This window comes from Macaca thibetana, chromosome 14, assembly GCF_024542745.1.
Source record: "Macaca thibetana thibetana isolate TM-01 chromosome 14, ASM2454274v1, whole genome shotgun sequence".
Lineage (NCBI taxonomy): Eukaryota > Metazoa > Chordata > Mammalia > Primates > Cercopithecidae > Macaca > Macaca thibetana.
The window spans coordinates 10,020,953-10,033,804 of NC_065591.1; the positions used below are offsets into that span (position 1 = coordinate 10,020,953).

General features: G+C 52.5%; 2 protein-coding genes across 12 annotated transcripts in view; both read left to right on the forward strand.

The window, feature by feature from the left end:
• Positions 1–12,852, forward strand: part of TRMT112 (tRNA methyltransferase activator subunit 11-2) — a 347,607-nt gene that overhangs the window by 326,163 nt on the left and 8,592 nt on the right. The gene's annotated exons all lie outside the window — the stretch shown is intronic.
• The window catches only part of BAD (BCL2 associated agonist of cell death), a 118,582-nt gene that overhangs the window by 49,354 nt on the left and 56,376 nt on the right, over positions 1–12,852 (forward strand). The gene's annotated exons all lie outside the window — the stretch shown is intronic.

Sequence of the window (12,852 nt, forward strand, 5' to 3'; positions counted from 1 at the left end):
GACCCTCTGGTGCTAGGTCTTCAGGGTACCCCTCCTCCCCACCCAAGTGTCTGAGAAAGGGTCGTCTCCCCACCCACCACTTGAGGGTGAAATAGTGGAGCCAGAGTTAGCAGTAATGCCCAAGGGAGTGGTCCCAAAGAGCTACTGAGGTGGCAGGAAGCCGTGGGAAGCCAGAGCCAGGAAGGGTGGGGCCCAGGGCCATCTGCCCAGTGCCCGTCCAGGTGCCCCGTGACTCAGAGTGCAGCCTGCAGGGCCTGGGGTCACACAACTGTAGAGTGAGGTCCAGCCCCACCCCCACTACCTGACACCAGGCCAGCTCGCCCTTCCTCTTCTCCCCGGGCACTCCCATGCTCCAGGGGGGCACTTGCTGTGCCTCGCCCTGTGCCTCCAAGCCATGCTGGGTTGCAGGCTCGAATCCTCCTCCAGGGGGCATCCACCCAGCACTCAAGGAGTCATTCAGACACTGCCTGGCTCTCGGCCATGCCCGGCTTAAAGCTCTCCAGTGGCTTCTCCCTGTGCTTTGACTCAGTGACTCACCATGACATTCAAGGCCCTGGAGAGGGGCCCCCTCACCACCCTGACCTCATCCTTCCTCCTCCCCTCTACTCTGGCCACGCTGGTTCCTCAATCGCTCTGCTCCACTCAGCACCTTTGCATCATCGACCACTCGGCCTGGAGCTCAAAATATCTGAGTCACACCCTCCCCAACTCCCCACACACATTCACACATGCTCACACACTCCCACATTCACACATGGTCACACACTCACACGCACATTCACACATGCTCACACACATTCACACATGGTCACACACATGCACATTCACACATGCTCACACACGCACATTCACACATGCTCACACATTCACACATTCACACATGGTCACACACACGCACATTCACACATGCTCACACACACGCACATTCACACATGCTCACACATGTGCACAGTCACACATGTTCACACATGCACATTCACATATATTCACGCATACACATTCACATATACTCACACATGCTCATTCACACATACACACACATTCACACATGCTTACACACCCACATCACACATGGTCACACACATTCACTTTCACACACATGCACATTCACATGCTCACACACATTCACATGCTCACACACGCACATTCACACAAGCTCATACATTCATACATGCTCACATATGCACATTCATACATGCTCACACATTCACACATGCTCACACACACAATTCATATATGCTCACACATGCTCACACACACATGCACATGCTCACACATTCACACATGCTCACACACACACTCACAGATGCTCACACATTCACACATGCTCTCACACACATGCACATGCTCACACACACACACATGCTCACACATGCACATTCACACATGCTCACACATTCACACATGGTCACACACGCACATTCACACATGCTCACACATTCACACATGCTCACACACACGCACATTCACGCATGCTCACACACACACATTCACTCATGGTCACACACACATTCACACATGCTCACACACTCGCACATTCACATATACACACACATATTCACACATGCTCACACACACACTCAGACACACTCACACACCCATACGCTCACACACACTTGCATGGTCACATACACACTTGCTCACTCACACATGCTTGCATGCCCACACACATTCACACACTAACAGTCACACACACAGTCACACACACATGCTCACACTCACACACTCACAAGCATGCTCTCACATGCATTCACACTCATACTCTCACACACACACACCACACACACACACCACACACACACACCCTTTCCAAGACTGGCCCCTTATCCCATACTGGTCTCTCAACTGTCCATTTCTCAGAAAAGTCCTTTCATGACCTGGCATAGTAGCTCACACCTGTAATCCCAACACTTTGTGAGGCTGAGGCAAGAGGATCGCTTGAGCCCAGGGGTTCAAGACCAACTTGGGCAACATGGTGAGACCTCATCTCTACAAAAAAATCCAAAAATTAGCCTCACATGATGGAGCACACCTGTTGTCCCAGCAACAAGGGAGGTTGAGGCAGAAGGATCACTTGAGCCCAGGAGTTCAAGGCTGCAGTGAGCTGTGATCACACCACTGCACTCCAGGCTGGGTGACAAAGTAAGACCCTGTCTCAAAAAAAAGAAAAGAAAAGAAAGCCAGGCGCGGTGGCTCACGCCTGTAATCCCAGCACTTTGGGAGGCCGAGGCCAGTGGATCACGAGGTCACGAGATCGAGACCATCCTGGCTAACACAGTGAACCCTTGTCTCTACTAAAAATACAAAAAATTAGCTGGGTGTGGTGGCGGGCGCCTGTAGTCCCAGCTATTCGGGAGGCTGAGGCAGGAGAATGGCCTGAACCCGGGAGGCAGAGCTTGCAGTGAGCCGAGATCTTGTCACTGCACTCCAGCCTGGGCGACAGAGCGAGACTCCGTCTCAAAAAAAAAAAAAGAAAAGAAAGAGAGAAAAGAACAGTCCTTTCTCTTGTAAAGCAGCCCCCATCCTCTTCCCACAGCAGGGTTCCACTCTGTGGCCACCCAGCACCTTCGCGTGCTTGCTTTGCCTGCTCCCCTCTCAAGTGGAAGCCATCATAGGCTCACCCATGACTGCAGTGCAGACAGCGCAGTGCTGAGCCCACTGGGTCCATGGGAGCACCGACGTCCACTGCTCGCTGATCTGTGCTGGGCTCCATTCGAAGCACTTCCCACATCTCAATCACTTAATCCCCTCCTCAGCTGTAAAACACAGGAACTATTGGTTATCCCCATTTTACAATGAAAAAATGGATGCCCAGAGAGGTTAAGTCACTTGCTTAAGGCCACACAGCCAGGAAGTGGTGAAGCCAAGATACTTAAGGCAGATTTTTTTTTTTTTTTAATGTTTTTGAACAAATGAACTCTTGTTTCAGAGGCCAGGAAAGTGCAGCTCAGAAGGGAATGGGGGTAAGTGGGGCAGCTGAGGCTGAAATCTCAGTCCTCCTCTGGTGCTAAGAGCTCACGGTCTCCCAGCCCCACTCTACCCACAACCCCACCCCACCCTCCACCCCCTGCTCCCCACCACCTCCTCCACTCCATTCCTTTGTGTTTTGTTTTTTGTTTTGTTTCGTTTTTGGAGACAGAGTCTTGCTCTTACCCAGGCTGGAGTGCAGTGACTGGATCTCGGCTCACTGCAACCTCTGCCTCCTGGGTTCAAGCGATTCTCCTGCCTCAGCCTCCCACATAGCTGGGATTACAGGCATGCACCACCATGCCTGGCTAATTTTGTATTTTTAGTAGAGACGAGGTTTCTCCATGTTGGTCAGGCTGGTCTCGAACTCCCAACCTCAGGTGATCCACCCGCCTCGGCCTCCCAAAGTGCTGGGATTACAGGCGTGAGCCACTGCACCTGCCTCCACTCCACTCCTTGTTGCTGTCAGGTGTGACAGCAAGGCTGGAGCCCAACACCCAATTAGGAAACAAGGTGGAAACCCAGGGCCAAGTCCCGTGGCTGCCAGTTGCCCTCGTAATTAAAGACACACACATTAAAGACAGCTCCGAGGTGTCATTAAACATCCATTAAACTGGCAAAAATAAATCCCAAAGGTAAAACTCAACTCTAGTTGGCAACTGCAGTAGAGAACACAGCACAGGTCACAGGTGGCTCAGAAGCAACAGCCCTTGCACCTGGCTCCCTGTCCCTGCCCTGAATTGCTCCATGTGGGAATTGGACCACAACTGGTCGGCTTCATCAAAGATAGATTTGCCAAATTGGCATACAATTCACATGTCATAAAATTCACTCTCTAAAAGCATACAAGTCAGCACGGTCTCATAATTTCCTGAGACCAATAAAACCACCCCAGCCCTTAGACCCAGCACTCCGGCGTTTGGGAATAAACCCTGTAGAAGGAGCCCAAGAGGAAACAAAAATAGATGTGTGTCCAAAGCTGGAAGCTGCCCCAGCCAAACACTGGAAATACCCAGCTCTCCACCAAGAGAACCCACGCGAGCTGCAGCTTGCGGGCAATGTCCCATCTCCATACTCACCACTGCTCAGACCAGACCTCCTTCATCTTCCTGGCCATGCACGGCATATTCGCTGCTGTGTCCCCAGAGCCTGGCACGGTGCCTGGTGCAGAGATGATTTTCAGCAAAGAGCCACTGAAGAGAAGATACCTACGTGACTGCGAGGAGACACAGGCGAGCAAGCGGAACCTCTGAACACCTGATTGGGCCTCTCATAATGACATGAGAACTGCACTGCTCAGAGGAGAGAAGCAGCTTCTTTTGGTGAGAAGTCACTGAGATTAAAGATCTGTCTTAGGGTCGGGCATAGTGTCTCATGCCTGTAATTCCAGCACTTTGGGAGGCCAAGGCAGGAGGATCACTTGAGGTCAGGAGTTCGAGTCAGCCTGGCCAACATGGCAAAACCCCATCTCTACTAAAAATACAAAAAATCAGCTGGGCGTGGTGGCGGGTGCCTATAATCCCAGCTACTTGAGAGACTGAGGCAGGAGAACCACTTGAACCCGGGAGCAGGAGGTTTCGGTGACCCAAGATTGCGCCACTGCACTCCAGCCTGGGCAACAGAGAGAAACTTCGTCTCAAAAAAAAAAAAAAGACAAAACAAAGATCTGTCTTAGGGCCAGGACTAGTGTCTCATGCCTGTAACCCCAGCGCTTTGGGAAGCCAAAGCAAGAGGATCACTTGAGCAGAGGAGTTTGAGACCAGCCCGAGCAACATAGAGAGATTTTGTCTCTACAAAAAAAAAATCAGAAATTATCTGAGCATGGTGGTTCATGCCTGTAGTCCCAGTTACTAGGGAGACTGAGGCAGGAAGATCACTTGAACCCAGGAGGTAGAGGCTGGTAGTGAGCCAAGATCATGCCACTGCACTCCAGCCTGGGTGACAGAGTGAGAGCCTGTGTCAAAAAAAAAAAAAAAAAAAAAAAAAAGATCTGCCTTTGCCTTAGTGGTGATGGTTGCATAACTTGGTGAATATGTTAAAAACCACCAACTTGTATACTTTTAAAAAGAAAATAGAGACAAGTTCTCGTTATATTGCCCAGACTGGTCTCAAACTCCTGGACTCAAGTAAGTACCCCCCTTGCCCTCACAAAGTGCTAGGATTACAGGCATGAGCCACCATGCCTTGCCTTTGTACAATTTTACAGGCTGAATTTTATGTGAATTGTTTGTCAATTTGGCAAATCTATCTTTGATGAAGCCTAACCGTGTCACTCAGTTCCCACAGAAACTAATTCAAGAAAGGGACAGGGAACCAGGAAAGAGGGCTGTTGTCCTCAGCAGTGAAACTTGGGACCCCGAAGGCTAGAGTGTCTTGGGCAGGGGCATCCCAGCGGGGAACATTGTCTGGCAGATGCTGAAGAGGGAAGCAATTGGAGGACCCACAACTGGGAATCAGGGTGACGTTGGTGACCCAGGTTGCAGGGAATGGGAACAGAGGCTTGGAGAGAAGTCACTGGGGGCTGGGCGTGGTGGCTCAAGCCTGTAATCCCAGCACTTTGGGAGGCCGAGATGGGTGGATCATGAGGTCAGGAGATCGAGACCATCCTGGCTAACACGGTGAAACCCCATCTCTACTAAAAAATACAAAAAACTAGCCGGGCGAGGTGGCGGGCGCCTGTAGTCCCAGCTACTCGGGAGGCTGAGGCAGGAGAATGGCGTGAACCCGGGAGGCGGAGCTTGCAGTGAGCCGAGATCCGGCCACTGCACTTCAGCCTGGGCAACAGAGCAAGACTCCGTCTCAAAAAAAAAAAAAAAAAGAGTGAGAAGTCACTGGGGAGATGAGGGGACCACACAGGGATCTGGGCCAGTTTCATATTAACCATGCCCTTCCAAGGCTGATGGGAAAGGCAGGGAAGTGAACATCTCCTGGGAGGCATGGAGCCTTCAAAGGTTCCTCTTCTCAGAGGTGATCCCCGTGTGGCCCACACTGCTTGCTGTCCACCCAATATCCTTTCTCTCTCTCTCCCTGACTAACAAAACTCATAATTTTTAATTTAGATGCATGGCACCCTGGAATGAAGTTGACACTTCTCAGCTTCCCTTGCAGCTAGTATGACCATGTGACTAAGTTCTGTCCAGTGAGATGTAAGTGATATAAAGCAGCTTCCAGAAAAAGCTTCTTGACAGACAGCTGGCATGGGCCTTTTATCTTCTGTTCTTCATTTCCTCTTTCCTGCATACTGGATGATGAATGTGATGGCTGGAACTCAAGCAGCCACAGTGGATCATAAGGTAAAGACACATGTTTAAAATGGCAGAGCAGCAAGACAGAAGGAATAATCACACAGCTAGCATACTAGCTCAACCTCTCTAGTGCATACCTGTGAGCTAAGCCTTTGGTTTTTTTGTTGTTGTTGTGTTGTTTTGTTTTGTTTTGAGACAGAGTTTTGCTCTTGTTGCCCAGGCTGGAGTGCAATGGCACAATCTCGGCTCACTGCAACCTCCACCTCCCAGGTTCAAGCAATTCTCCTGCCTCAGCCTCCTGAGTAGCTGGGATTACAAGCATGCACCACCACGCCCTGCTAATTTTGTATTTTTAGTAGAGGGATTTCTCCATGTTGGTCAGGTTGGTCTCGAACTCCAGACTTAGGGTGATCTGCCCACCTCTGCCTCCCAAAGTGCTGGCATTATAGGTGTGAGCTACCATGCCTGGACTTCACTTCTTTACTCCTTCCCAAAACATGCGTTGAGTATTATCTGTGTTCCCCACCCTGAGCAGGACTCCTTACCTGTGTTAAGTAAAAAGACATGGTTCCCAACTCCAGGAGTGAGAGTTGATGACACAAATATAATCACCTGGCAGGCCAGCATGCATCTCGTTAACACCAAGAATCTGTGCCTTCACATAGATGTTACCCGAACTTCTCCGGAAGTTATACCCATGCACACATTGCACTCTCTGCTGTCACTTCTCAATGCCTGTGTCACCAAACCCCAACCACGCCCAGTAGAGTGTGTCCCTTTGAGGCTAGCAGCCTCCACTCCCCCGATCACAGCACCTTCATGGCTGCAGCCCAAGCCTGATCTAGGCCAGGAACACCAGGACCCCTCCAACCTTTTCTTTGTCTCAGAAACCCAGACTTGGCTCCCTTAGGGCCTATTGACACCCCCCGATAGGCCAGGCTCGGTGGCTCACACCTATAATCCCAGCACTTTGGGAGGCCGAGGCGGGCGGATCACGATGCCAGGAGTTTGAGACCAGCCTGGTCAACATAGTGAAACCCTGTCTCTATTAAAAAATACAAAAATTAGCTGGGCATGGTGGCGTGCACCTGTAGTCCCAGCTACTCAGGAGGCTGAGGCACGAAAATCGCTTGAACCCAGGAAGCGGAGGTTGTAGTGAGCCGAGATCCACTGCACTCCAGCCTGGGCAACAGACCGAGACTTGTCTCTTTTTTTTTTTTTTTTTTTGAGATGGAGTCTTGCTCTGTAGCTCAGGCTGAAATGCAATGGCGCCATCTCGGCTCACTGCAAGCTCCGCCTCCCAGGTTCGCACCATTCTCCTGCCTCAGCCTCCCGGACTCTGTCTCAAAAAAAAAAAAAAAGAAAGAAAGAAAGAAAAAAAGAAAACTTCCCCTGGTGACGTCTTCCCAGCTCCTTAACCTGTGAGGCTTCAGGCACCAGACAATGTATGGAGAACCCCTGGGGTCTGCAGACAACAGGTAATAGCAGGGTCATTATCCCCATGCTACTGATGAGGAAACTGAGACTCGGAGAGCCACAGTCACAGGAATCATGAATGACAGGACTGGGATTTGACCTGTCTTAACTCCCAGCTCCTTCCCTACAGACAGACAGGCTGCATGGTAGAGAATGGAGATCTTTATCGTTCTTTTTTCTTTCTTTCTTTCTTTCTTTTTTTTTTTTTTTTTTTGAGACAGGGTCTCACTCTGTCGCCCAGGCTGAACCGCAATGGCACAATCTTGGTTCACTGCAACCTCTGTCTCCCAGGTTCAAGTGATTCTCCTGCCTCAGCCTCCTGAGTAGCTGGGACTACAGGCATGGCGTCACCATGCCTGGCTAATTTTGTATTTTTAGTAGAGAGGGGTTTCACCATGTTGGTCAGGCTGGTCTCGAACTCCTGACTTCAGATGATCCGCCCGCCTCATCCTCCCAAAGTGCTGGGATTACAGGCATGAGCCACCATGCCCGGCCTGATTTTTATCTTTCAAATAACCTTTTATTGAGCTTTCCTTTTTTTTTTTTTTTTTTTGGCAGGATCTTGCTCTATTACCCAGGCTGGAGTGCAGTGGTGTCATCATAGCTCACTGCAGTCTTGGCCTCCTCGGCTCAAGTGATTTTCCCGCCTCAGCCTCTGGTGTAGCTAGAACTACAGACATGTGCCACCACACCCGCCTAATTATTTTATTTTTTTGGTAGAGACGGGGTGTCACTTATTTATTTATTTATTTATTTATTTATTTATTTATTTATTTTGAGACAGAGTTTGGCTCTTGCTGCCCAGGCTGGAGTGCAATGGTGCGATCTTGGCTCACCGAAACCTCCGCCTCCTGGGTTCAAGCGATACTCCTGCCTCAGCCTCCCACATAGCTGGGATTACAGGCATGAGCCACTACGCCTGGCTAATTTTGTATTTTTAGTAGAGACGGGGTTTCTCCATGTTGGTCAGGCTGGTCTCAAACTCCCAACCTCAGGTGATCCACCGACCTCAGCCTCCCAAAGTGCTGGGATTATAGGCTTCAGCCACCACACCTGGCCTATTTTTATTTTTTTAGAGACAAGGTCTCGCTCTGTCACCCAGGCTGGAGGGCAGTGGCACAATTATAGCTCACTACAGTGTCCAACTCCTGGTGTCAAGCGATCCTCCCGCCTCAGCCTCCTGAGTAGCCAGGACCACAGGTACGCACTACAACTTATTTATTTATTCATTTATTTAGTAGGGACGCTGTCTTGCTATGTTGTCCAAGCTGGTCTCAAACTGGCCTAAAGCAATGCTTCCACCTCAGCTGCCAGAGGAACTGGCATTATAGGCCTGAGCCACTGCAGCCAGCCAGTTTGTTATTTTAATGTAAATTCTCAATAAACAACTCAAGAACTCTCTTGTCCTTTTAAAATCCATTTCTACTGCTGCTAATCCGAGTGTATATTCAGGGCAACTTGCATGTGTGCTCCTGGGATGCAATCCTCAAGCTTGGCCCAAATAAAGTCTCTGCTGATATTAATTTTGCCTAGGCTTCTTCCTATGAGGTCAACACTCTTTTTTTTTTTCTTTTTTTTTTTGAGACGGAGTCTCGCTTTGTCGCCCGGGCTGGAGTGCAGTGGCCGGATCTCAGCTCACTGCAAGCTCCGCCTCCCGGGTTCACGCCATTCTCCTGCCTCAGCCTCCCTAGTAGCTGGGACTACAGGCGCCCGCCAACTCACCCGGCTAGTTTTTTGTATTTTTTAGTAGAGACGGGGTTTCACCGTGTTAGCCAGGATGGTGTCGATCTCCTGACCTCGTGATCCACCCGTCTCGGCCTCCCAAAGTGCTGGGATTACAGGCTTGAGCCACCGCGCCCAGCTTAGGTCAACACTCTTAAGGCTCATGTGGGGGTCTGTTCAGCTGCGTTTCAAAGGGACTCTAGACCCAGGAAGGCCCAGAACCACTGATACTGAGTAACACCCTTGGCCTTCTGGGTCTGAGTTGCTATGGCCTTGGGCATGCTAGGACAGGCAAGTGAGTTTCACTGGGGCATGTGCTGGGTGGATGTTTCAGGTTCTTTTCTTTCTTTTTTTTTTTTTTTTTCCGAGACAGAGTCTTGCTCTGTCTCCCAGGCTGGCATGCAGTGGCGCAATCTTGGCTCACTGCAACTTCCACTTCCCAGGTTCAAGCAATTATCCTGCCTCAGCCTCCCTCTTCAGTAGCCAGGATTATAGACATGCATCACCATGCCCGGGTAATTTTTGTATTTTTAGTAGAGATGGGATTTCACCATGTTGGACAGGCTGGTCTTGAACTCCTGACCTAAAATGATCCACCCGCCTTGATCCCAAAGTGCTGGGATTACAGGTGTAAGCCACCGTGCCTGGCCTATTATGTTTTTTTAACTTTGGTCTTTCAGCCACCAAGAGCCCAGGAAGGCCACACGCACAGCTCTGCCAGATGCAGCCCAGGTGTCCAGGGCTCTCTGGTCCAGGACACCATGGCCTGGTCTGCCCTTATCCCCAGGCCTGAAGCCGCACCTGTCCACCCTGGAGACAGCTATGCGAGATTCTCTTGCCAGGTGCTGTTTAATCTTGGGCCCTCCAGGGCCTGGAACAGCTCCCAGGGCCAGTCCTCCCTGCCCCCACCCAAGGACGTCCTCACCCCAGCAAGCTGAGCCACATGCTCAGCAGTCAGGGCCACTGAGGCCACAGCCCCGCCGCGACCCACACCAGGCTGTCCTAGAGGGCCACCCCAGCCCTGGAAGCCCCCTCAACCCTTCCTAGAGGCCCAGCCAGTGGCAATGGACCCTGGAGGGGACACTTCCTCTAGAGGCCTTTCTTGGCCTCAGCCAGCCCAGATAAAAACCCAGGAGCAGAGGAAACAGAGGCAGCGGAGTGACAGACACAGAGCTGGGCTTCCCCGATAGCAGGGAGCTGCCTGGGTAGCACAAGGCTGCAGGAACGAGGAACGGGGTGCACAGCCCGTGGGGTGGGCTATTTGCCACCACCGCCCCCTGTTTACTGATGGAGACACTCACTAGCTCACAGGCAGCTCCACGTCTGTTTCCTCATTTGTATGATGAGAGAGAATAAAGAGGTGGTATCAGGGAATGATAGGGGCTCTGTGCCATGCGTGTCCACGAGGACAGCACTGTACCCCCGAGTATAGCAGGAAAGGAGAGGCAGGCAGGTTACCAGGGTGGCTGGAGGTGCAGTCAGCCTCCTTCCCTGCCCCTACCCGGGACCCCTGAAGGGGTGGCAGGTTGTGGGAGAGAACCATGGTGACAGAGGTTGGTGGGCAGTGCGACTCGGGCAGGCTGGGCACCTGCAACCCTGGGCAGGGAGGCCAGCTCCCCTCCTACTGTCTGTTCTCACAGACGTGACCATAAGCACCCAGCCCCTCCACCTTCAGCAAGCGGCTGCCTGGATGCACCCTCCCTCCCAACACGTCCCCACCCCCACCTCCTGGGCATTGCTCTCATCATGGGTCCTGCTCTCTGCTGCCCACCTGGTGCCTCTCCCAGCCTCCCCGCTTGGGGGCTGCACCCGGTAGCCCATGGCCAAGGTGACTGTAGGGTGGAAGGCAAGCTGCTCGTCAGCTTCAGGGGCCCCACTGACCTCCAGGCATCCTCTCTTGTCCCCGACATTCCCCCTACTCCCACTACCCATCTTGCTGTGGCAGCATGGGACTGTCCCACCCTCCACCCCTAGGGCTATGGGGCTCACCCCTAGGATGACGGGGCTCCCTCCGACTCCCACTTGAGGTGCCACTCCCACTACCTCAAGGGTCATTTGCTCTGAGGCCCCGCTTTGACCTTCTCCCTGACCTCCCGAGTGTGGCCTGCCCGAGTCAGCAGTGGGGGCTGACCCCTGGGGACCACTAAGCACGAAGTGCCCAGGAGCCAGGTACTGATGTGGCTCATGGCAGGGCAGCTCCACACGGTGATGGAATCCGGACTCCCTATAGGTGGCTGAGAGGCAGCAGCAGTCCATACCTCACTGATTCTTGTGAAGGCTGTTAGGACACCTGGGGCAGGCAGGCAGCATCCCACGCAGCGGGGCCTCACCATCACACATGTGGCTTTCCAGCACCAAGGGACAGAGGCCCAGGAGCAGGGCCTGCCATGGCAATGGCCCCCATCCCCACACCGTGCTGGCATCCCCGCTCAAGGCCCCTCATACCCAGCCACCACTGGTCAGACCTCACCAGCGTCTTCTCCCCTCCACAGCTCACCTAGTCTTTTCCCCCAGGGAGCCCCCCTGGACTGAGCAAGTGCTGTGCCAGAGCCCCTCTCCCTGTTCATCAGACGGTCCTAAGGTGACCTGAGCTCTCCCTGGGATGAGGGTGCACCCAGGAGGGGTTCAAGTTTGAAAGGATGGTGGGGCTGAGCCCCGGCAGGAATGCTGGGAGCCAGGGTTCCCACCATGGGATTTCCAGACAAAATGGCATCAGTCAGCACCCAGAGAGCAGGTACAAAGGCCACACTGTGCGCCACGCGGCATAGGCCGGGCCTTGCCCTCTGTGCTGCCTCTGTGGGGACCGCTGCTTCCCTTCCTCTTCAGATTGCTGGCTCCTTCTCAGTGCTCAGTAACACCTCCCTCGAGGCCGGGTGCCGTGGCTCACACCTGTAATCCCAGAACTTTGGGAGGTGGAGGCGGGTGATCACCTGAGGTCAGGAGTTCGAGACCAGCCTGGCCAACATGGTAAAACCCTACGTCTACCAAAAATACAAAAACTTAGTCGGGCGTGGTGGCAGATACCTGTAATCCCACCTACTGAGGAGTCTGAGGCAGGAAAATCGCTTGAACTTGGGAGGCGGAGGTTGTGGTAAGCTGAGATCATGCCACTGAACTCCAGCCTGGGTGACAGAGTGAAATTGTCTCAAAAAAAAAACAAAAAAAGGCCGGGCGCGGTGGCTCAAGCCTGTAGTCCCAGCACTTTGGGAGGCCGAGACGGGTGGATCACGAGGTCAGGAGATCGAGACCATCCTGGCTAACACAGTGAAACCCCGTCTCTACTAAATATACAAAAAACTAGCCGGGCGAGGTGGCGGGTGCCTGTAGTCCCAGCTGCTCAGGAGGCTGAGGCAGGAGAATGGCTTAAACCCGGGAGGCAGAGTTTGCAGTGAGCTGAGATCCGGCCACTGCACTCCAGCCTGGGTGACAGAGCGAGACTCCG